Raw genomic sequence first — 25591 nt, 5'->3', positions numbered from 1 at the left:
AGATTCTATGAAATACATGGAGAAAAGATTAAGATACTCCTGTGAGAATGAATCTATGGATTGGCAACTTCAATCTTCCGATGATTGGAAGTCTTTAATCTTCAATTCCCTCTCTCAAAGGTGTTCTTGGGGGTGTGTGTGAGTGTTGGAGGCGGTAAGTGTAGAATCCTCTTTAACCCTAGGCGTTTTCCCTTTAATCTCCCATAAAAAATCGCGTTTTTGGCAAAAGAATACTCCAAAATAGCGTACCCGGCCGGGTGGTCATTTTCGACCCCTTTCTGGCCATTTTCGCGCAGAATTACAGTACCCGGCCGGGTGAATTTACAGTGTAATAATTCACCCGGCCGCGTGTAAGCTTCTGGATAGCGCAGTGCTCTTGTAACGGCCTTAACTTCTTCTACTGAACTCCGATTGAGGCGTGCAAGATACCCACGCGAAGCTCTTTCAAAGACGAAGAGAATGATATGTATTATGGGCTGATTGGACTTCAAAATCTCAAGTAAATATTGTCTCAAAGCAAGGCTGCTGCACATCCACATATTTTGTACCTTTTTCTATACATTCTTAACAAAATGGTCAACATACCAACATAATAGAGAAGTAGATATAAACATGTCCAATAATAGACAAAATATGATCAAATTCATACATAACCACCCTCTAAAACCATGTAAAATCCAATTATGTCAACTCCCCCAAACTTAAATAATTGCTAGTCCTCGAGTAATGAAGAAAAAGAACTAAAAGAAGACTTGGATTTAAAGGGGTTTAGACATCATCACTGTTTCAAAGAGTATGGAATAAAAGAGCATATCAAAATACAAATTATATTAAGTCAAGCCGTTGAGTGCACTTTTACTACTAACTTGTATATCACCTTGGATTCGTGCTTCTCTCAAGATATGTGTGTGTGTATCTCACTCTCAAAAGTGTATGTATAGAAATAATACTCTCAAATCAAAATACAAGTAGTGTTTACCATAGGCTTGTTCCAAATCAAACATCTCCTCTACTAGAATGTGAATGTGAATCTAAAATCAGAAAGAACTTTATTAAGGTTGTAATGTGGCTTTTTGGACGGTAGGGAACATTTTGGCTAAAGTGGCTGAAAAGTAAGAGAAGCCCAAGTACTCGCATAATACAAATCCCAACAAAAGACCATTTTCCATAACAAATCTCAGATAAGTAAGACTTTGTCGAACTTCTTCCTCCCATCCGGTCCCCACTTATTTAGAAACCCAACCAATAACTCTTCTAGACTTTGTCTAGCTTATACCTCCACAAATTTATTGTTTTTTTTTTCTTGTTCCTCTAGACTTCGTCTAGCTTATACCTCCATTATTATTATTTTTTACAACGCCCCATATGTGCTTCCAAGTTTGTAGGCTTATCACTCTTGACGGTGACTTAACAATTATTTGACATCGTGACACTTTTTAGGCTAGGAGGGCTAACTAGGGATTAAGACAAAAATATATACACTTGTGAAGGGGAGAACAAAGAATGCCTAACGTCATCTCCTAAATTCACATTCACTATGTTGATTTCATATGATTAGGAGCAAGTTCTAGAAACAACAACAAGCATATGATAAAATCACACAAAAAAAGAAGTTTTGGCTCAAATCTCACTCGGGTAATAGCATGAATCAAGGCAAACAAGCAATTCGTTACTTATGCACCTATTACTCAAACTCTTAAGTCAAAAACCATGATAGCTTAAAAGATGGATTAAGTTTTTATCATTAACAACTAGTCTTTATCCCAAGAAAATCAAAATTCAATTCCACAACAACCAAAACCAAAACAACTCACAGAGGTCTAAAGCAAAACAAATCTACCCTAAAACATAAATAAAAGCAACAAAAGATAACTAATCAATTTGAAACAAAAATAAAGTAGTAAAATACCTCATAAGGCTCACTATCCACCATATCACCCCCCAAACTTATTCAAGGCTATGCAAAGAATAAGTTTGAAAAGTTGGTGGAGAAGGGAGACTTATATGATAGGCAAACTAAAGCAAAAATAATCTGAAAGTTACCTACTAGGGGTTACCTCCCCTATAGTGCCTTTGGCTATCGTCGTTGGCTCGACGTCTTCATACAGCTTTCATCATTTCACTCCCATATCAATGGGATTGTTGGCTTCTTCTTCGTGTTCAACCAGGTACACTCTTGCCAACAACCTCTTCTTCCACCAAGTCTTCTTCACCATGTTATCATTTGATTTGAGCTCTACTTTCGGTGTGATCGATATTCTTGCTTCCTTTTCCTTCGCCTTCTTGGGCTCTCTTTGTCTTCCTTTGCAGTGAATTGATCCACCACATGGGCCAAATAGACACTGTGGTAAGGAAATATTCTCGACCTTGGGCTTTACCATTTGATCCTTCTGAACCTGTACAACGGGCACAACTTTGCACTCTTTCTTCATAGTAAGCTCTTCCACCTTATGACTCCCCATGGCATTGTAGATGGAGAAGATATGGTGTTTGGTGCCCATGCGGAGGGTAAGCTCTCCCCTTGAAACATCAATCAATGCTTTCCCCGTCGCTAAGAATGGCCGACCAAGGATAAGCGGCACATTCCTATCTTCTTCCATGTCAAGCACGGCAAAATCAACGGGAAATATAAAGTCATTTACCCGCACTAACACATCTTCTATGATCCCTTCAGGATAGGTGACGGATCTATCGGCCATTTGGAGCGTGATTCTAGTCGGCTTGAGAGTGCCGATTTTCATCTTCCTAAAGAAGGATAGGGGCATCAAGTTGATGCTCGCCCCCAAATCACAAAGTGCCTTCATGTGTTTGTCGTCACCAATGGCACATGATATGTTGAAACTTCCAGGGTCCTTAAGCTTTGCCGACAATTTCTTCTGGATTATGGCACTACAATTCTCCGACATGCTCACTGTTTCGTAGTTTACCCACTTTTTCTTCTTGGAGATCACGTCTTTTAGGAACCTTGCATACATAGGCATTTGTTGAAGAGCCTCTACTAGTGGGATATCCACATTCACCTTCCTAAAGATGTTCAACAATTTCTCAAATTTCTCATCCACAACCTTCTTCTTGATTCGGCTAGGGAACGGTATCTTAGGAGTATATGGCTCCAATCGAGGTGGTTCAGGTTGTTTCTTCTCTTTCTCAACAACATTATCCTCTGCAGTCTCTTCATCCACCTCTTTTTCCACTTCATCGGGTTGAATGGTCGCACAGATGGCTTTGCAATCCTTGCAGTCTTTGGGATTGACAATGGTATGTGAGGGAAACTGGCCCGGTTGATGTTGAATACCCACAGCCTGTGAAATCTGGCTCATCTGAGTATCGATGCTCTTCATGTGAATACTCAAGCTCTGCACATCTGTCTCTACCTGCTTCAGTTCTTATCAGAATTGGCCATAATTTCCCCTGTCTGCTTCATAAACGTCATCAAGACATCTCCAAGCTCATTCTTCTTCGGCTCAACGACTTGTCCATTCGACACTTGAAACCCCGGAAGTGGCTATAGGGCATTGTTAGGATTCCCATAAGACAAGTTGGGATGTGCTCTATTCCCAAAGTTGTTGAAGTTACCACCCCCTTGATTGTGGCCGTTGTTGTTGTTGAAATTCTGATTGTTGCCGCATTGATGCACGTAATTCACCGCTTCACTTTCAAGCCCGGTTGGCTCTGATTCCATATAGCCAAACTTAGTAGTCAGGAAATCCAGCTGCTTGGACATCATGTCCATCTTGTCAACATCCGATGCGGACGCCACCCTGTAGGCTTTGCTTCTCTCATTCTTCCACCCATCATCGTTGGAGGCCACCCTCTCAATCACCTCTAATGCATCGTCTTCTCCCAACTTAAGGAGTGACCCCCCTGCGCTCATATTCAACTCGCGTATTGCCTCCGGAGTGGCTCCCCTGTAGAAAGTTACAACCTGTTGCCCCGGGCTTAACCCGTGGTTGGGGCATCTCTTCATCAGGTATTTGAATCTCTTCCATGCCTCGTGAATATTCTCCTGAGGATGCATTGCATAAGAGATGACTTCAGCTTGGCGCTTGAGTGCCTCGCTCGGTGGGTAGTATTTATCCAAGAAGAGCTCAACCATTGCATCCCAAGTTTCGACTGAGTTGGGATCCATGCTATCGTACCAATCCCTAGAATCATCCTTCAAAGAAAAAGGGAACAGTCTGAGGCGAATCTGATCATCGGAGACCCCATTAGCCTTCACCGTGTTGCTGATTTGTATGAACTTGGTCAAATGCTTGTTGGCATCTTCCGAAACTGTTCCACCAAATGCATGTGCTTCTGCCCTGTTTATCAATCCCGACTTTAACTCAAAGCTGTTGGCCGCAATCCCGGCATTATTGATTGGTGGATTAGCAACTCGTCTATATGCATACAGATTCTGCACGGGCTGAACTGGTGGTCTCGCGTTCCGCTCATTCAACTGCCTCTTCATGTTGGCCATTTGATCTCGGAGTTGACGAATAACTGGATCCTCATTGTTGTTCTCATTGTTCTCCATTAGGATTGGAGAATTATGCTCGTACTGTATAGGTGTTGGAGGTGGAGAAGGAATAGGTACTGGAGTTCTCTGAACGGGGGATGGTGGACGCCTATGACCCGGTGAAGATACGCGGATCCTCTGGTTCAACCTCCTCTGGGCGTTCCTCCTCCTGTTGGATGCTTCGATCTCGAGATCGATGGGTTCTAAAGGTGGACCATTAGAACGTGTGTGCATACAACCCGAGAAAAGAAACACCAAGATTAGAGAACTCAAAAAAATAAAATAAAAATGAAAATGAAAATAAAGCAAATAAAATCTAGACTAGTAACCTTAATTATTATCACGATATTAAGCTCTAACGACACAAAATAGTCCCCGGCAACGGCGCCAAAAACATGACTCAACTTATTTTAACACAAGTGATACCCAAGTGTACGGGGCTGGTGTAGCAATTAGCAAGCAAGATTATCGTATCCCACAGAGACTAATTTGTATCAACTTAAGTACCACGAACAAATATTGACTACTATCTAGAGAATCGGGAAATGTTTGGTTTTGTTCTAACACTACGAAAATCATATAATAAACAAATAAATAAATAAAAGTAAGTAAACACGTAGTCAAAAGATAATATGGAGAAAATTGTAGAACTCAAGGATCCGATGCACAATTCCAAGTTCTTATCCAATCAAATTTCCTTACCTTTTGATGTCTCTAGAGTTACTAAGTCGACCACAATTATAGATTAAACCCCCTCCCGAGGTGAGAAACCTGTAGATTAGGTGCTAAGATTGAAGTCCCCTTCTAATCCTAAAACCCCTAACTCCCAAAAGCTCGATTAGGTCAAAGACCTCACTCAAAACCTCAACTCTCCCGAGTTTTATTGCATTAAGGTGTGAATTATTCTTATTTCTAGATTAATTATTTCATCTCCCGATTAATCTAATTAATCCTACACAATCAAGTGGCGATCAAGCAATTGAAAGGAATAAGCCCAAGAATAATCAAATAACTAAAAGAGCAAGGTAAGAACAAAATTAATTGGATAAAAACTATGAAATCAATGCATCATCACCAAGAATTCTACAAAATAGGGTTTAGCAACTCATGTTCTTCATAAAAACCATGTTCAAAACAAAAGATTCTATGAAATACATGGAGAAAAGATTAAGATACTCCTGTGAGAATGAATCTATGGATTGGCAACTTCAATCTTCCGATGATTGGAAGTCTTTAATCTTCAATTCCCTCTCTCAAAGGTGTTCTTGGGGGTGTGTGTGAGTGTTGGAGGCGGTAAGTGTAGAATCCTCTTTAACCCTAGGCGTTTTCCCTTTAATCTCCCATAAAAAATCGCGTTTTTGGCAAAAGAATACTCCAAAATAGCGTACCCGGCCGGGTGGTCATTTTCGACCCCTTTCTGGCCATTTTCGCGCAGAATTACAGTACCCGGCCGGGTGAATTTACAGTGTAATAATTCACCCGGCCGCGTGTAAGCTTCTGGATAGCGCAGTGCTCTTGTAACGGCCTTAACTTCTTCTACTGAACTCCGATTGAGGCGTGCAAGATACCCACGCGAAGCTCTTTCAAAGACGAAGAGAATGATATGTATTATGGGCTGATTGGACTTCAAAATCTCAAGTAAATATTGTCTCAAAGCAAGGCTGCTGCACATCCACATATTTTGTACCTTTTTCTATACATTCTTAACAAAATGGTCAACATACCAACATAATAGAGAAGTAGATATAAACATGTCCAATAATAGACAAAATATGATCAAATTCATACATAACCACCCTCTAAAACCATGTAAAATCCAATTATGTCAACTCCCCCAAACTTAAATAATTGCTAGTCCTCGAGTAATGAAGAAAAAGAACTAAAAGAAGACTTGGATTTAAAGGGGTTTAGACATCATCACTGTTTCAAAGAGTATGGAATAAAAGAGCATATCAAAATACAAATTATATTAAGTCAAGCCGTTGAGTGCACTTTTACTACTAACTTGTATATCACCTTGGATTCATGCTTCTCTCAAGATATGTGTGTGTGTATCTCACTCTCAAAAGTGTATGTATAGAAATAATACTCTCAAATCAAAATACAAGTAGTGTTTACCATAGGCTTGTTCCAAATCAAACATCTCCTCTACTAGAATGTGAATGTGAATCTAAAATCAGAAAGAACTTTATTAAGGTTGTAATGTGGCTTTTTGGACGGTAGGGAACATTTTGGCTAAAGTGGCTGAAAAGTAAGAGAAGCCCAAGTACTCGCATAATACAAATCCCAACAAAAGACCATTTTCCATAACAAATCTCAGATAAGTAAGACTTTGTCGAACTTCTTCCTCCCATCCGGTCCCCACTTATTTAGAAACCCAACCAATAACTCTTCTAGACTTTGTCTAGCTTATACCTCCACAAATTTATTGTTTTTTTTTTCTTGTTCCTCTAGACTTCGTCTAGCTTATACCTCCATTATTATTATTTTTTACAACGCCCCATATGTGCTTCCAAGTTTGTAGGCTTATCACTCTTGACGGTGACTTAACAATTATTTGACATCGTGACACTTTTTAGGCTAGGAGGGCTAACTAGGGATTAAGACAAAAATATATACACTTGTGAAGGGGAGAACAAAGAATGCCTAACGTCATCTCCTAAATTCACATTCACTATGTTGATTTCATATGATTAGGAGCAAGTTCTAGAAACAACAACAAGCATATGATAAAATCACACAAAAAAAGAAGTTTTGGCTCAAATCTCACTCGGGTAATAGCATGAATCAAGGCAAACAAGCAATTCGTTACTTATGCACTTATTACTCAAACTCTTAAGTCAAAAACCATGATAGCTTAAAAGATGGATTAAGTTTTTATCATTAACAACTAGTCTTTATCCCAAGAAAATCAAAATTCAATTCCACAACAACCAAAACCAAAACAACTCACAGAGGTCTAAAGCAAAACAAATCTACCCTAAAACATAAATAAAAGCAACAAAAGATAACTAATCAATTTGAAACAAAAATAAAGTAGTAAAATACCTCATAAGGCTCACTATCCACCATATCACCCCCCAAACTTATTCAAGGCTATGCAAAGAATAAGTTTGAAAAGTTGGTGGAGAAGGGAGACTTATATGATAGGCAAACTAAAGCAAAAATAATCTGAAAGTTACCTACTAGGGGTTACCTCCCCTATAGTGCCTTTGGTTATCGTCGTTGGCTCGACGTCTTCATACAGCTTTCATCATTTCACTCCCATATCAATGGGATTGTTGGCTTCTTCTTCGTGTTCAACCAGGTACATTCTTGCCAACAACCTCTTCTTCCACCAAGTCTTCTTCACCATGTTATCATTTGATTTGAGCTCTACTTTCGGTGTGATCGATATTATTGCTTCCTTTTCCTTCGCCTTCTTGGGCTCTCTTTGTCTTCCTTTGCAGTGAATTGATCCACCACATGGGCCAAATAGACACTGTGGTAAGGAAATATTCTCGACCTTGGGCTTTACCATTTGATCCTTCTGAACCTGTACAACGGGCACAACTTTGCACTCTTTCTTCATAGTAAGCTCTTCCACCTTATGACTCCCCATGGCATTGTAGATGGAGAAGATATGGTGTTTGGTGCCCATGCGGAGGGTAAGCTCTCCCCTTGAAACATCAATCAATGCTTTCCCCGTCGCTAAGAATGGCCGACCAAGGATAAGCGGCACATTCCTATCTTCTTCCATGTCAAGCACGGCAAAATCAACGGGAAATATAAAGTCATTTACCCGCACTAACACATCTTCTATGATCCCTTCAGGATAGGTGACGGATCTATCGGCCATTTGGAGCGTGATTCTAGTCGGCTTGAGAGTGCCGATTTTCATCTTCCTAAAGAAGGATAGGGGCATCAAGTTGATGCTCGCCCCCAAATCACAAAGTGCCTTCATGTGTTTGTCGTCACCAATGGCACATGATATGTTGAAACTTCCAGGGTCCTTAAGCTTTGCCGACAATTTCTTCTGGATTATGGCACTACAATTCTCCGACATGCTCACTGTTTCGTAGTTTACCCACTTTTTCTTCTTGGAGATCACGTCTTTTAGGAACCTTGCATACATAGGCATTTGTTGAAGAGCCTCTACTAGTGGGATATCCACATTCACCTTCCTAAAGATGTTCAACAATTTCTCAAATTTCTCATCCACAACCTTCTTCTTGATTCGGCTAGGGAACGGTATCTTAGGAGTATATGGCTCCAATCGAGGTGGTTCAGGTTGTTTCTTCTCTTTCTCAACAACATTATCCTCTGCAGTCTCTTCATCCACCTCTTTTTCCACTTCATCGGGTTGAATGGTCGCACAGATGGCTTTGCAATCCTTGCAGTCTTTGGGATTGACAATGGTATGTGAGGGAAACTGGCCCGGTTGATGTTGAATACCCACAGCCTGTGAAATCTGGCTCATCTGAGTATCGATGCTCTTCATGTGAATACTCAAGCTCTGCACATCTGTCTCTACCTGCTTCAGTCTCTTATCAGAATTGGCCATAATTTCCCCTGTCTGCTTCATAAACGTCATCAAGACATCTCCAAGCTCATTCTTCTTCGGCTCAACGACTTGTCCATTCGACACTTGAAACCCCGGAGGTGGCTATAGGGCATTGTTAGGATTCCCATAAGACAAGTTGGGATGTGCTCTATTCCCAAAGTTGTTGAAGTTACCACCCCCTTGATTGTGGCCGTTGTTGTTGTTGAAATTCTGATTGTTGCCGCATTGATGCACGTAATTCACCGCTTCACTTTCAAGCCCGGTTGGCTCTGATTCCATATAGCCAAACTTAGTAGTCAGGAAATCCAGCTGCTTGGACATCATGTCCATCTTGTCAACATCCGATGCGGACGCCATCCTGTAGGCTTTGCTTCTCTCATTCTTCCACCCATCATCGTTGGAGGCCACCCTCTCAATCACCTCTAATGCATCGTCTTCTCCCAACTTAAGGAGTGACCCCCCTGCGCTCATATTCAACTCGCGTATTGCCTCCGGAGTGGCTCCCCTGTAGAAAGTTACAACCTGTTGCCCCGGGCTTAACCCGTGGTTGGGGCATCTCTTCATCAGGTATTTGAATCTCTTCCATGCCTCGTGAATATTCTCCTGAGGATGCATTGCATAAGAGATGACTTCAGCTTGGCGCTTGAGTGCCTCGCTCGGTGGGTAGTATTTATCCAAGAAGAGCTCAACCATTGCATCCCAAGTTTCGACTGAGTTGGGATCCATGCTATCGTACCAATCCCTAGAATCATCCTTCAAAGAAAAAGGGAACAGTCTGAGGCGAATCTGATCATCGGAGACCCCATTAGCCTTCACCGTGTTGCTGATTTGTATGAACTTGGTCAAATGCTTGTTGGCATCTTCCGAAACTGTTCCACCAAATGCATGTGCTTCTGCCCTGTTTATCAATCCCGACTTTAACTCAAAGCTGTTGGCCGCAATCCCGGCATTATTGATTGGTGGATTAGCAACTCGTCTATATGCATACAGATTCTGCACGGGCTGAACTGGTGGTCTCGCGTTCCGCTCATTCAACTGCCTCTTCATGTTGGCCATTTGATCTCGGAGTTGACGAATAACTGGATCCTCATTGTTGTTCTCATTGTTCTCCATTAGGATTGGAGAATTATGCTCGTACTGTATAGGTGTTGGAGGTGGAGAAGGAATAGGTACTGGAGTTCTCTGAACGGGGGATGGTGGACGCCTATGACCCGGTGAAGATACGCGGATCCTCTGGTTCAACCTCCTCTGGGCGTTCCTCCTCCTGTTGGATGCTTCGATCTCGAGATCGATGGGTTCTAAAGGTGGACCATTAGAACGTGTGTGCATACAACCCGAGAAAAGAAACACCAAGATTAGAGAACTCAAAAAAATAAAATAAAAATGAAAATGAAAATAAAGCAAATAAAATCTAGACTAGTAACCTTAATTATTATCACGATATTAAGCTCTAACGACACAAAATAGTCCCCGGCAACGGCGCCAAAAACATGACTCAACTTATTTTAACACAAGTGATACCCAAGTGTACGGGGCTGGTGTAGCAATTAGCAAGCAAGATTATCGTATCCCACAGAGACTAATTTGTATCAACTTAAGTACCACGAACAAATATTGACTACTATCTAGAGAATCGGGAAATGTTTGGTTTTGTTCTAACACTACGAAAATCATATAATAAACAAATAAATAAATAAAAGTAAGTAAACACGTAGTCAAAAGATAATATGGAGAAAATTGTAGAACTCAAGGATCCGATGCACAATTCCAAGTTCTTATCCAATCAAATTTCCTTACCTTTTGATGTCTCTAGAGTTACTAAGTCGACCACAATTATAGATTAAACCCCCTCCCGAGGTGAGAAACCTGTAGATTAGGTGCTAAGATTGAAGTCCCCTTCTAATCCTAAAACCCCTAACTCCCAAAAGCTCGATTAGGTCAAAGACCTCACTCAAAACCTCAACTCTCCCGAGTTTTATTGCATTAAGGTGTGAATTATTCTTATTTCTAGATTAATTATTTCATCTCCCGATTAATCTAATTAATCCTACACAATCAAGTGGCGATCAAGCAATTGAAAGGAATAAGCCCAAGAATAATCAAATAACTAAAAGAGCAAGGTAAGAACAAAATTAATTGGATAAAAACTATGAAATCAATGCATCATCACCAAGAATTCTACAAAATAGGGTTTAGCAACTCATGTTCTTCATAAAAACCATGTTCAAAACAAAAGATTCTATGAAATACATGGAGAAAAGATTAAGATACTCCTGTGAGAATGAATCTATGGATTGGCAACTTCAATCTTCCGATGATTGGAAGTCTTTAATCTTCAATTCCCTCTCTCAAAGGTGTTCTTGGGGGTGTGTGTGAGTGTTGGAGGCGGTAAGTGTAGAATCCTCTTTAACCCTAGGCGTTTTCCCTTTAATCTCCCATAAAAAATCGCGTTTTTGGCAAAAGAATACTCCAAAATAGCGTACCCGGCCGGGTGGTCATTTTCGACCCCTTTCTGGCCATTTTCGCGCAGAATTACAGTACCCGGCCGGGTGAATTTACAGTGTAATAATTCACCCGGCCGCGTGTAAGCTTCTGGATAGCGCAGTGCTCTTGTAACGGCCTTAACTTCTTCTACTGAACTCCGATTGAGGCGTGCAAGATACCCACGCGAAGCTCTTTCAAAGACGAAGAGAATGATATGTATTATGGGCTGATTGGACTTCAAAATCTCAAGTAAATATTGTCTCAAAGCAAGGCTGCTGCACATCCACATATTTTGTACCTTTTTCTATACATTCTTAACAAAATGGTCAACATACCAACATAATAGAGAAGTAGATATAAACATGTCCAATAATAGACAAAATATGATCAAATTCATACATAACCACCCTCTAAAACCATGTAAAATCCAATTATGTCAACTCCCCCAAACTTAAATAATTGCTAGTCCTCGAGTAATGAAGAAAAAGAACTAAAAGAAGACTTGGATTTAAAGGGGTTTAGACATCATCACTGTTTCAAAGAGTATGGAATAAAAGAGCATATCAAAATACAAATTATATTAAGTCAAGCCGTTGAGTGCACTTTTACTACTAACTTGTATATCACCTTGGATTCATGCTTCTCTCAAGATATGTGTGTGTGTATCTCACTCTCAAAAGTGTATGTATAGAAATAATACTCTCAAATCAAAATACAAGTAGTGTTTACCATAGGCTTGTTCCAAATCAAACATCTCCTCTACTAGAATGTGAATGTGAATCTAAAATCAGAAAGAACTTTATTAAGGTTGTAATGTGGCTTTTTGGACGGTAGGGAACATTTTGGCTAAAGTGGCTGAAAAGTAAGAGAAGCCCAAGTACTCGCATAATACAAATCCCAACAAAAGACCATTTTCCATAACAAATCTCAGATAAGTAAGACTTTGTCGAACTTCTTCCTCCCATCCGGTCCCCACTTATTTAGAAACCCAACCAATAACTCTTCTAGACTTTGTCTAGCTTATACCTCCACAAATTTATTGTTTTTTTTTTCTTGTTCCTCTAGACTTCGTCTAGCTTATACCTCCATTATTATTATTTTTTACAACGCCCCATATGTGCTTCCAAGTTTGTAGGCTTATCACTCTTGACGGTGACTTAACAATTATTTGACATCGTGACACTTTTTAGGCTAGGAGGGCTAACTAGGGATTAAGACAAAAATATATACACTTGTGAAGGGGAGAACAAAGAATGCCTAACGTCATCTCCTAAATTCACATTCACTATGTTGATTTCATATGATTAGGAGCAAGTTCTAGAAACAACAACAAGCATATGATAAAATCACACAAAAAAAGAAGTTTTGGCTCAAATCTCACTCGGGTAATAGCATGAATCAAGGCAAACAAGCAATTCGTTACTTATGCACTTATTACTCAAACTCTTAAGTCAAAAACCATGATAGCTTAAAAGATGGATTAAGTTTTTATCATTAACAACTAGTCTTTATCCCAAGAAAATCAAAATTCAATTCCACAACAACCAAAACCAAAACAACTCACAGAGGTCTAAAGCAAAACAAATCTACCCTAAAACATAAATAAAAGCAACAAAAGATAACTAATCAATTTGAAACAAAAATAAAGTAGTAAAATACCTCATAAGGCTCACTATCCACCATATCACCCCCCAAACTTATTCAAGGCTATGCAAAGAATAAGTTTGAAAAGTTGGTGGAGAAGGGAGACTTATATGATAGGCAAACTAAAGCAAAAATAATCTGAAAGTTACCTACTAGGGGTTACCTCCCCTATAGTGCCTTTGGTTATCGTCGTTGGCTCGACGTCTTCATACAGCTTTCATCATTTCACTCCCATATCAATGGGATTGTTGGCTTCTTCTTCGTGTTCAACCAGGTACATTCTTGCCAACAACCTCTTCTTCCACCAAGTCTTCTTCACCATGTTATCATTTGATTTGAGCTCTACTTTCGGTGTGATCGATATTATTGCTTCCTTTTCCTTCGCCTTCTTGGGCTCTCTTTGTCTTCCTTTGCAGTGAATTGATCCACCACATGGGCCAAATAGACACTGTGGTAAGGAAATATTCTCGACCTTGGGCTTTACCATTTGATCCTTCTGAACCTGTACAACGGGCACAACTTTGCACTCTTTCTTCATAGTAAGCTCTTCCACCTTATGACTCCCCATGGCATTGTAGATGGAGAAGATATGGTGTTTGGTGCCCATGCGGAGGGTAAGCTCTCCCCTTGAAACATCAATCAATGCTTTCCCCGTCGCTAAGAATGGCCGACCAAGGATAAGCGGCACATTCCTATCTTCTTCCATGTCAAGCACGGCAAAATCAACGGGAAATATAAAGTCATTTACCCGCACTAACACATCTTCTATGATCCCTTCAGGATAGGTGACGGATCTATCGGCCATTTGGAGCGTGATTCTAGTCGGCTTGAGAGTGCCGATTTTCATCTTCCTAAAGAAGGATAGGGGCATCAAGTTGATGCTCGCCCCCAAATCACAAAGTGCCTTCATGTGTTTGTCGTCACCAATGGCACATGATATGTTGAAACTTCCAGGGTCCTTAAGCTTTGCCGACAATTTCTTCTGGATTATGGCACTACAATTCTCCGACATGCTCACTGTTTCGTAGTTTACCCACTTTTTCTTCTTGGAGATCACGTCTTTTAGGAACCTTGCATACATAGGCATTTGTTGAAGAGCCTCTACTAGTGGGATATCCACATTCACCTTCCTAAAGATGTTCAACAATTTCTCAAATTTCTCATCCACAACCTTCTTCTTGATTCGGCTAGGGAACGGTATCTTAGGAGTATATGGCTCCAATCGAGGTGGTTCAGGTTGTTTCTTCTCTTTCTCAACAACATTATCCTCTGCAGTCTCTTCATCCACCTCTTTTTCCACTTCATCGGGTTGAATGGTCGCACAGATGGCTTTGCAATCCTTGCAGTCTTTGGGATTGACAATGGTATGTGAGGGAAACTGGCCCGGTTGATGTTGAATACCCACAGCCTGTGAAATCTGGCTCATCTGAGTATCGATGCTCTTCATGTGAATACTCAAGCTCTGCACATCTGTCTCTACCTGCTTCAGTCTCTTATCAGAATTGGCCATAATTTCCCCTGTCTGCTTCATAAACGTCATCAAGACATCTCCAAGCTCATTCTTCTTCGGCTCAACGACTTGTCCATTCGACACTTGAAACCCCGGAGGTGGCTATAGGGCATTGTTAGGATTCCCATAAGACAAGTTGGGATGTGCTCTATGTTAGAGTTTGTATACTAGAAATCACGTTTCGAGTGATTGAATACTGTAAAACTCTTATTTTATTTTCCAATGAATAAAACAGATTATTTTTGTCATAATGTTGTTATGTTTTACATTTAATGGATGTTAATGCATGTTTAAATGTATAAGTTAACTTAACAAAGTCTAAGTCTTTGTTTTAGTAGACCGGTTGTGGGCGTCGTCCACTTTAAGGTAATACGGTCAGTTCTAAACAAAGAAAAATATGAATTTCACAACCTAGATGGAATTAGACTACCCATCGAGAAAGGTTGCAATGTCAGTCCGTATATTTCTAAGCCTTACTGAAATAAGATGACATTGGTGTGGTATAGCACTGAACGGATCTAACAGCAAGACTTGCCTTGGGCTATCTACTGAAAGGCGAGGTCTTGATAAATATTTATTTCTTAATCAATGTAGGTTAGCATTGAGCATACGGTATTGATTATGCATTGCTTTGACTTATCAAATGGTGCGGGTTTTTCGTAGCCCAATTATCCTGATATATTGGGCAGTGGTGATCGATATCTAGCGGTGCTAGGATTGCTATTATATTGAATCGTGCACGAGGTGAGTCTCGTTTGATAATGTCCTCAAGAGGAGCGCGAAACTAAGTTTTATTATTCGGAACCTAGCTAGTTGGAGTATGATTACTCTATGAATAATAAATGAGTGTTTCATGCTAAGTCCACTCTTGGAATTAATAAGAAGTTAATTAATTAAGTCAATAGCAGACATTAATTAATTAATGGACATATTAATCTTAAGCACGGGAAATGAAAGATAAACGGAAACCCGGATTACTTATAATTTCGGATTTGGATGGGGAGAGTTCAATATTACTTCTGTAGTGGCTGCTCGTAATATTCCAATTATAACTTATATTAAATTGTGGGTTCAATTTAATTAGTAAAAAGTAAATTGGATGAGCCCATATCCAAAGCCTTCCATAGATCCCTGTCTGGGCCCAAAAGGAACTTAATATAAATAGGAGAATAAAGGAGACAGAAAATACACAATATCTCATATTGCAATTTTCGAAAATTTCGATCTCTCCCAGCTGTAGGAGATTTCGAATTTGAGTCCTATTCCAAAAAGGATTTCTTCTGTCTTCTTTATTTAAGTCCTAGTATTCTAGTAAGATCAGCCCACACTGATATTAGAGTACAGTTCGGGAACCAGAGAGAAGATTTGTGGTCTAGTACTTAAAGCTACACGTGGAGAAGTCGCTAGCCATCTTCAATTCTTTGGAGAATTAATTAGGTATTATTCTACTCCGTAGAAAAGCATGTTTTAGGTTTTCAATATTCTTAAAGCATGATTAATTCAAGTTATGAGCATGATACATGTGATAATTACGCGAATAGATTTTGTCTAAATAATCTGCTAAATAGATCTGATTATTATGTGATTTATTTACATGCTCTTCCGCTGCGTGCACCAACAACTGGTATCAGAGCCAGTCTTTGGCTCTGATTATTTGGATTTAAATTTCGCGAAATTCATGTATGCATGTCTTATTTGATTACGAAGCATGTTCTTGTGTTTTTGTTATTTTTGATTATGCATGATGAACTCAAGAACTTTCGAATCATAGAACTTGAATTATTCGAACGTACTAGATGTGTGATTCGTCGGCGCTTGCGCCGGGACGAATCACACTATGTTCGATCGAAGTAGGGTTGTCGAATTGAGTGGGAGCCGAGAGTCACGGGCAAGGGGCGACGCGCCGGCGAGATTGGACTCGCGCGCGCCACCGGCCGAACCCGCAAAACCCTAGCCGGCCCCGACCAAAACTCGACTATCGCCGACGTAAATTAGGGAGCCGAAGGACGCGATCACGCGGCGACACGCCGACGAGCATGGGCTCGTGCGCGTCGCCGGTCGAGACCACGATCCTTGGCCGGCAGCCTGCGACGTCGTGCAAAGGAAAACGGCGTGGTGGCTCGTCCGAGAGCTGCCGAGGCGCCAAGAATCCGACGAAACCCTAACCCTAACCCTAGAATCCTAGTCGACCCAGCCCTAACGAGGCGCAACCGAGAGCAGCAACGCCGGCAGGCGGCGTCTGCTGGAGCGCGCGAGCTCGTTGGGCAGTGGGAGATCGCCGGAAAGTCGCGGCTCCGGCTGTGCTTTCTGGCTTGACGTTGACGGAGGGAGATGCGGCGATGCCGCGGAAGGGAGAAGGAAGCAGCGCGCCATCGGTGCGAACTGTCGGCGGTGGTCGGGCGGCGAACACGCCGCTCCGGCGAGCATCTCCGGGAGGAGTCTTCAAATCTTCGTCGTGTTGATTCGTGCAAACCTCGAATCGCAAGATAATGACGAAAGATTATTTTAATGATTATTTAATTCCTAAATTAATAGAAATCATTAAAAATAATATTATTTAATGAAATAAAATATTTTGGGAAGATTTCCCTAGATTTTAGGAATATTTGGATTATTTTCTATATCTATGAATATTTTATATCCTAGATGATATAGATAAGAATAATTTAATAGTTTCCTAAATATAATATATCTAGAATCTATAATAAGATAAGATATATATAAGATTACATTAAATAATATATTTTAATTTTCTTCCTAATCTTGAACTTGGAAATTATATGAATTTAATTTTTCATGTCTAATTAAGATTATAAATAATGTACTTTATTTTAGATATATCTTATAGAATGACGTGAATAAGAATTAAATTCTAGAACAATAATTCCTAAACTAAGATATTAAAGATAATAAAAGATTTAATTATCCAGTAAATTAAATACCAACAGAATTTAATTAGTCTTAATCTGCCTTAAGGCTAAAGGATAATTAATTAAAACCATAACCCAAATGTCTAAGCGATAATTATGAACTTATAGTTTATATATGGTCTCCATCGGTTGGACTGCCACATTTTGTGAAGCTGATTTTCTAATATTATCGCCACCTACAGAGTAGGGACAATAATCCTACGAAAACAGTAAGTTCATAAGGGCGGACTTCTCAAATAATAAATAGAATGAACTAGAAAGTGGTTCCTAATATTATCGCCACCTACAGAGTAGGGACAATAATCCTAAGGAACTGCGAGTTTCAGGGTTCAATCAGAATTTATGAGATAGCTTGGTTTTGTTATCAACACATGAACATTGTTATGGGAGTGTGTTGTAGAAATAAAATTCTGTAATGCTAAACCTGATGGTCGTGCTTAGGCAGCATTAGATATGTCGACCTCCAGAGGAGGAAGCTATTGATATGTCGGTGTTGTGACCAGTAAATTGTCAAAATTTTAATGCGTATTAACCTCCAGAGGAGGATACAATTTATTAATTTGGCTGTTGTAAGATTTTGAAAAGTTTTATGGTTAATCTACTCAATTTCCTTACATAAGTTTATGACAAATAGTAAAATCTTCTGTTTGCAGTGCAATAAAATTCGTCAAGATGTCTTTTAATCCTCTTTCTGCCATTCTCAAAGAAAACAAACTCGAAGGCCAAAATTACATCGAATGGAAACAAAACTTGGATATCGTTCTCACAGCAGAAGAGTACAAGTTCGTACTCACTACTCCACGCCCAGCTGTCCCGGCTGCTAGTGCCAGCCAAGCATTGCGAGATGCGCATAGACGGTGGCATAAGGCGAATGAGATGGCTAAGTGCTACATGTTGGCTTCTATGTCATCAGTACTCAAGCATCAGCATTCTGCCATGGAAACTGCCGCCGAGATCATGACAAATCTCGCAAATCTTTTTGGTACTCAGAATCGAACGGCTAAGTCTCAAGCCTTTCGGAGTATCATGACGAAGTCTATGAAGGAAGGCTCGTCTGTGAGGCAACACGTCCTCGAGATGATGAGTCACCTCAACCAGATTGAGGTATTGGGAGGGACGATCGATCCCGAGTCCCAGGTTACTATAATCCTTCAGAGTCTTCCCCCTAGCTTCCAGCAGTTCAAGCTCAACTTTGAGATGAACAAACGGAATTATACTTTAGCAGAGTTGCTGACTGAACTTCAGTCGGCGGAGGACCTTATGGTTCAAGCTAAAGTAGCTATGATGAGTATCGCGCCTAATTCCTCTGGCTCTAAGGCTAGAAGAGGAAAGAAAAAGGCACCGAACCAAGTAGCAGTCAACAATGCTAAGGGAAAGAAGAAACAGCGGGGTGACAAGAAGCAAACTGGAAAATGCTTCAAGTGTGGAGAGAAAGGTCATTGGAAGCCAGATTGTCCTAAAAAGGGCAAGGCTACAGGTATGCACCATGCTCTAGTAGTCGAGTCATGTTTGGCTTTGACATCTACTCATACTTGGGTTATTGATACTGGAGCAACTGATCATATATGTTTTGATCCTGACTTGATGCAGGTGACAAGACGGCTACATGATCGTGAGATAGAGGTCCAGCTGGGCGACGCTACGAAAGTGGCGGCCGTTGCAGTGGGAGACGTTTATTTACGTTTTTCTAGTGATAGATTTTTGATTTTGAAGAATGTTTTGTTGATACCTTCTTTTAGAAGAAATTTAATTTCAGTTTCTAAATTGTCTTTTGATGGATATTCGATTTCTTTTGATGACAATTGCGTTATTAAGAAAGATGGCTCTTATATCTGTCGTGGTATCATGGAAAACAATCTGTACACGATCACTTCTACACAATTTAATCAACGTAAATCAGAACTCAATGCTACATCGAAAATTTCTAAGAAAAGAAAAGAACCTTCAACTTCAATGAATGAAACGTACTTATGGCACCTTAGACTTGGTCATGCCAACGAAAGAAGGATTCATGCGATGGTTGATCAAGATCTTATTAAAGGTCTTGAGAAGGAACCGTTTTCGAAGTGTGAGTCCTGTCTCGAAGGCAAGATGACTAAGAGATCTTTTAGATCAAAGGGGAATAGGGCCAAAGAAGTACTTGAGCTCATTCATACTGATGTGTGTGGACCAATGTCAACCGAGGCAAGGGGCGGTTTTCGATATTTCGTCACCTTTACAGATGACTACTCGAAAATCGGATACATCTATTTGATGCGCTACAAGTCTGAAACTTTTGACAAGTTCAAGGAGTTTAAGGCTAAAGTAGAGACGCAACATGGTAAGAGTATCAAATGCCTGCGATCTGATCGCGGAGGCGAATACCTAAGTGCCGAGTTTTTGGACTATTTATCGGTAGCTGGGATTGAATCCCAAACGACTGCGCCGGGCACACCCCAGCAGAATGGCGTGGCTGAAAGAAGGAATAGGACCTTATTAAATATGGTCAGATCGATGATGAGTTATGCACGGTTACCTGTTTCGTTTTGGGGTCATGCTTTGCCTTCTGCAAACTATCTCTTAGACGTCTTACCTTCTAAATCTGTTCCTACTACCCCATATGAGTTGTGGAATGGGCGTAAGCCCAATCTAGAACATCTCAGAGTATGGGGGTGTCCGGCTCATGTATTGGAAAAGGATCCAACTAAGCTGGAATCTAGGACTGAGGTTTGCGTGTTTATAGGATACCCTAGAGGAACGAAAGCTTATGAATTCTATAGTCTCAGAGATCAGAAAGTGATTGTGAGCACTCATGCCACATTCTTAGAGGAAGACTATGTAATGAATCATAAGTCCAGCAGTGAGATTGCTCTAGAAGAGCTAACTCAAGTTTCAACTTCCATTAACCAAGAACAATTACCAAGTGTAACAACAATTCCAGAAACTTCAACTAATACTCCAGATATTGTAGTGCCGCGCCGCAGTGGGAGGGTCTCTCATGAGCCCGATAGATACATTGGTTTGGGTGAGTGTATGGATCACTCCTCGGACAGCAATGTACTGGATCCCTGGAATTTTGCAGAGGCGCAGGCTGATGTCGATCATTGCGAATGGGTGAAAGCAATGGATTCGGAACTACAATCTATGTTAGACAAAGACGTCTACGATTTGTCTGTCCTACCCGAAGGCTGTACTGCCATTGGGAGCAAGTGGATATACAAACGTAAACGTGGACCCGATGGACGAGTTAAAGTCTTCAAGGCAAGACTAGTGGCTAAGGGGTATACCCAAAAGGAAGGTATCGATTACGATGAGACCTTCTCCCCAGTGGCCATGCTCAAATCGATCCGTATACTTTTGTCTATAGCAGCTTACATGGATTGGGAAGTATGGCAGATGGACGTTAAGACTGCGTTTCTAAACGGGAGTCTTGAGGAGACCATCTACATGGAACAACCCGAAGGCTATGTAGTGAAGGGCAAGGAACACATGGTTTGGAAGCTTAAGAAGGCCATTTATGGTCTCAAGCAAGCATCTAGATCATGGAACCAGTGTTTCGATCAAACTGTTCAAAAGTTTGGATTCGAAAAATGCCCTAATGAAAGCTGCGTGTATAAGAAGGTTGAAAAAGGAAATGTTGTGTTCTTAGTTTTGTATGTAGATGACATTCTTCTAATTGGAAACAATAAAAAGATGTTGTCATCAGTGCGAACTTGGTTGTCCAGCCAGTTCGAGATGAAAGATATGGGTGATGCGGGACACATTCTCGGTATCAAGGTTCTTAGGAACCGAGGTAAGAAAATGTTGTGCTTATCCCAAGAATCTTACATCGAAACGGTACTTAGACGCTTTAGCATGCAAGATGCCAAGAAAGGTTTCCTACCTTTTAGACATGGCATCCAGTTGTCTCAAGAGATGTGTCCTAAGACAGCATCTGAGATAGCAGAGATGAGAAGAATACCATATGCCTCGGCAGTTGGTAGTCTCATGTATGCTATGCTTTGTACTAGACCCGATATCTGCTTTGCTGTTGGCATGGTAGCAAGATATCAATCAAATCCCGGCCAAGGACATTGGACTGCCGTAAAGAACATACTCAAGTACCTTAATCGGACTAAGGACTATGTTCTAGTTTACAATGCAGCCGAGCTCTGTCCTTTAGGATATACAGATTCAGACTTTCAGGCTGATCTGGATTCGAGAAAATCAACTTCCGGATATGTGTTTACCTTAGGAGGTGGAGCTATAGTTTGGAAGAGTGTAAAGCAGAAATGCATTGCAGACTCTACCATGGAAGCCGAGTATGTAGCCGCTTCGGAGGCTGCAAAGGAGGCTGTATGGCTTAAGAACTTCCTTCTGGACTTAGGTGTGGTTACGAATATGCCCAAGCGCATCACCGTTTATTGTGATAACTCTGGTGCTGTGGCAAATTCGAGGGAACCACGGGCTCATAAGGCGAGCAAGCACATAGAGAGGAAGTATCATATCATTCGAGATATAGTGCAGAGAGGAGACATACAAGTGGTCAAGATTGAGTCAGAAAACAACCTGGCAGATCCTTTCACGAAGGCGTTAGCGGTAAAGCCGTATGAAAGCCATGTTGAAGGAATGGGAGTTCGACTAATTCAAGACCTCAATCCGCTTTCAGTATAAGTGGGAGATTTAGACGTTAGCACATTTTGTATACTCGAAAGTGTTTTGAGTATAAGTGGGAGATTGTTAGAGTTTGTATACTAGAAATCACGTTTCGAGTGATTGAATACTGTAAAACTCTTATTTTATTTTCCAATGAATAAAACAGATTATTTTTGTCATAATGTTGTTATGTTTTACATTTAATGGATGTTAATGCATGTTTAAATGTATAAGTTAACTTAACAAAGTCTAAGTCTTTGTTTTAGTAGACCGGTTGTGGGCGTCGTCCACTTTAAGGTAATACGGTCAGTTCTAAACAAAGAAAAATATGAATTTCACAACCTAGATGGAATTAGACTACCCATCGAGAAAGGTTGCAATGTCAGTCCGTATATTTCTAAGCCTTACTGAAATAAGATGACATTGGTGTGGTATAGCACTGAACGGATCTAACAGCAAGACTTGCCTTGGGCTATCTACTGAAAGGCGAGGTCTTGATAAATATTTATTTCTTAATCAATGTAGGTTAGCATTGAGCATACGGTATTGATTATGCATTGCTTTGACTTATCAAATGGTGCGGGTTTTTCGTAGCCCAATTATCCTGATATATTGGGCAGTGGTGATCGATATCTAGCGGTGCTAGGATTGCTATTATATTGAATCGTGCACGAGGTGAGTCTCGTTTGATAATGTCCTCAAGAGGAGCGCGAAACTAAGTTTTATTATTCGGAACCTAGCTAGTTGGAGTATGATTACTCTATGAATAATAAATGAGTGTTTCATGCTAAGTCCACTCTTGGAATTAATAAGAAGTTAATTAATTAAGTCAATAGCAGACATTAATTAATTAATGGACATATTAATCTTAAGCACGGGAAATGAAAGATAAACGGAAACCCGGATTACTTATAATTTCGGATTTGGATGGGGAGAGTTCAATATTACTTCTGTAGTGGCTGCTCGTAATATTCCAATTATAACTTATATTAAATTGTGGGTTCAATTTAATTAGTAAAAAGTAAATTGGATGAGCCCATATCCAAAGCCTTCCATAGATCCCTGTCTGGGCCCAAAAGGAACTTAATATAAATAGGAGAATAAAGGAGACAGAAAATACACAATATCTCATATTGCAATTTTCGAAAATTTCGATCTCTCCCAGCTGTAGGAGATTTCGAATTTGAGTCCTATTCCAAAAAGGATTTCTTCTGTCTTCTTTATTTAAGTCCTAGTATTCTAGTAAGATCAGCCCACACTGATATTAGAGTACAGTTCGGGAACCAGAGAGAAGATTTGTGGTCTAGTACTTAAAGCTACACGTGGAGAAGTCGCTAGCCATCTTCAATTCTTTGGAGAATTAATTAGGTATTATTCTACTCCGTAGAAAAGCATGTTTTAGGTTTTCAATATTCTTAAAGCATGATTAATTCAAGTTATGAGCATGATACATGTGATAATTACGCGAATAGATTTTGTCTAAATAATCTGCTAAATAGATCTGATTATTATGTGATTTATTTACATGCTCTTCCGCTGCGTGCACCAACACTCTATTCCCAAAGTTGTTGAAGTTACCACCCCCTTGATTGTGGCCGTTGTTGTTGTTGAAATTCTGATTGTTGCCGCATTGATGCACGTAATTCACCGCTTCACTTTCAAGCCCGGTTGGCTCTGATTCCATATAGCCAAACTTAGTAGTCAGGAAATCCAGCTGCTTGGACATCATGTCCATCTTGTCAACATCCGATGCGGACGCCATCCTGTAGGCTTTGCTTCTCTCATTCTTCCACCCATCATCGTTGGAGGCCACCCTCTCAATCACCTCTAATGCATCGTCTTCTCCCAACTTAAGGAGTGACCCCCCTGCGCTCATATTCAACTCGCGTATTGCCTCCGGAGTGGCTCCCCTGTAGAAAGTTACAACCTGTTGCCCCGGGCTTAACCCGTGGTTGGGGCATCTCTTCATCAGGTATTTGAATCTCTTCCATGCCTCGTGAATATTCTCCTGAGGATGCATTGCATAAGAGATGACTTCAGCTTGGCGCTTGAGTGCCTCGCTCGGTGGGTAGTATTTATCCAAGAAGAGCTCAACCATTGCATCCCAAGTTTCGACTGAGTTGGGATCCATGCTATCGTACCAATCCCTAGAATCATCCTTCAAAGAAAAAGGGAACAGTCTGAGGCGAATCTGATCATCGGAGACCCCATTAGCCTTCACCGTGTTGCTGATTTGTATGAACTTGGTCAAATGCTTGTTGGCATCTTCCGAAACTGTTCCACCAAATGCATGTGCTTCTGCCCTGTTTATCAATCCCGACTTTAACTCAAAGCTGTTGGCCGCAATCCCGGCATTATTGATTGGTGGATTAGCAACTCGTCTATATGCATACAGATTCTGCACGGGCTGAACTGGTGGTCTCGCGTTCCGCTCATTCAACTGCCTCTGCATGTTGGCCATTTGATCTCGGAGTTGACGAATAACTGGATCCTCATTGTTGTTCTCATTGTTCTCCATTAGGATTGGAGAATTATGCTCGTACTGTATAGGTGTTGGAGGTGGAGAAGGAATAGGTACTGGAGTTCTCTGAACGGGGGATGGTGGACGCCTATGACCCGGTGAAGATACGCGGATCCTCTGGTTCAACCTCCTCTGGGCGTTCCTCCTCCTGTTGGATGCTTCGATCTCGGGATCGATGGGTTCTAAAGGTGGACCATTAGAACGAGTGTGCATACAACCCGAGAAAAGAAACACCAAGATTAGAGAACTCAAAAAAATAAAATAAAAATGAAAATGAAAATAAAGCAAATAAAATCTAGACTAGTAACCTCAATTATTATCACGATATTAAGCTCTAACGACACAAAATAGTCCCCGGCAACGGCGCCAAAAACTTGACTCAACTTATTTTAACACAAGTGATACCCAAGTGTACGGGGCTGGTGTAGCAATTAGCAAGCAAGAGTATCGTATCCCACAGAGACTAATTTGTATCAACTTAAGTACCACGAACAAATATTGACTACTATCTAGAGAATCGGGAAATGTTTGGTTTTGTTCTAACACTACGAAAAGCATATAATGAACAAATAAATAAATAAAAGCAAGTAAACACGTAGTCAAAAGATAATATGGAGAAAATTGTAGAACTCAAGGATCCGATGCACAATTCCAAGCTCTTATCCAATCAAATTGCCTTACCTTTTGATGTCTCTAGAGTTACTAAGTCGACCTCAATAATAGATTAAACCTCCTCCCGAGGTGAGAAACCTGTAGATTAGGTGCTAAGATTGAAGTCCCCTTCTAATCCTAAAACCCCTAACTCCCAAAAGCTCGATTAGGTCAAAGACCTCACTCAAAACCTCAA

At 40.6% G+C, this 25591-nt stretch overlaps 3 pseudogenes; all 3 read right to left on the bottom strand.

The window, feature by feature from the left end:
• Positions 1-2551: 2551 nt before the first annotated feature.
• LOC148932669 (uncharacterized) lies at positions 2552-3341 on the bottom strand (annotated as a pseudogene).
• A 4847-nt stretch (positions 3342-8188) lies between these two features.
• Positions 8189-9071, bottom strand: LOC148932668 (uncharacterized; annotated as a pseudogene).
• Positions 9072-13826: 4755 nt separating this feature from the next.
• Positions 13827-24957, bottom strand: LOC148932667 (uncharacterized; annotated as a pseudogene).
• Positions 24958-25591: the final 634 nt, after the last annotated feature.

This window comes from Salvia hispanica, chromosome 2 (assembly GCF_029641045.1).
Source record: "Salvia hispanica isolate PSC_SH4W2 chromosome 2, Shi_PSC_v1, whole genome shotgun sequence".
Classification (NCBI taxonomy): domain Eukaryota; kingdom Viridiplantae; phylum Streptophyta; class Magnoliopsida; order Lamiales; family Lamiaceae; genus Salvia; species Salvia hispanica.
This window is presented reverse-complemented; position numbering and strand designations above follow the sequence as displayed.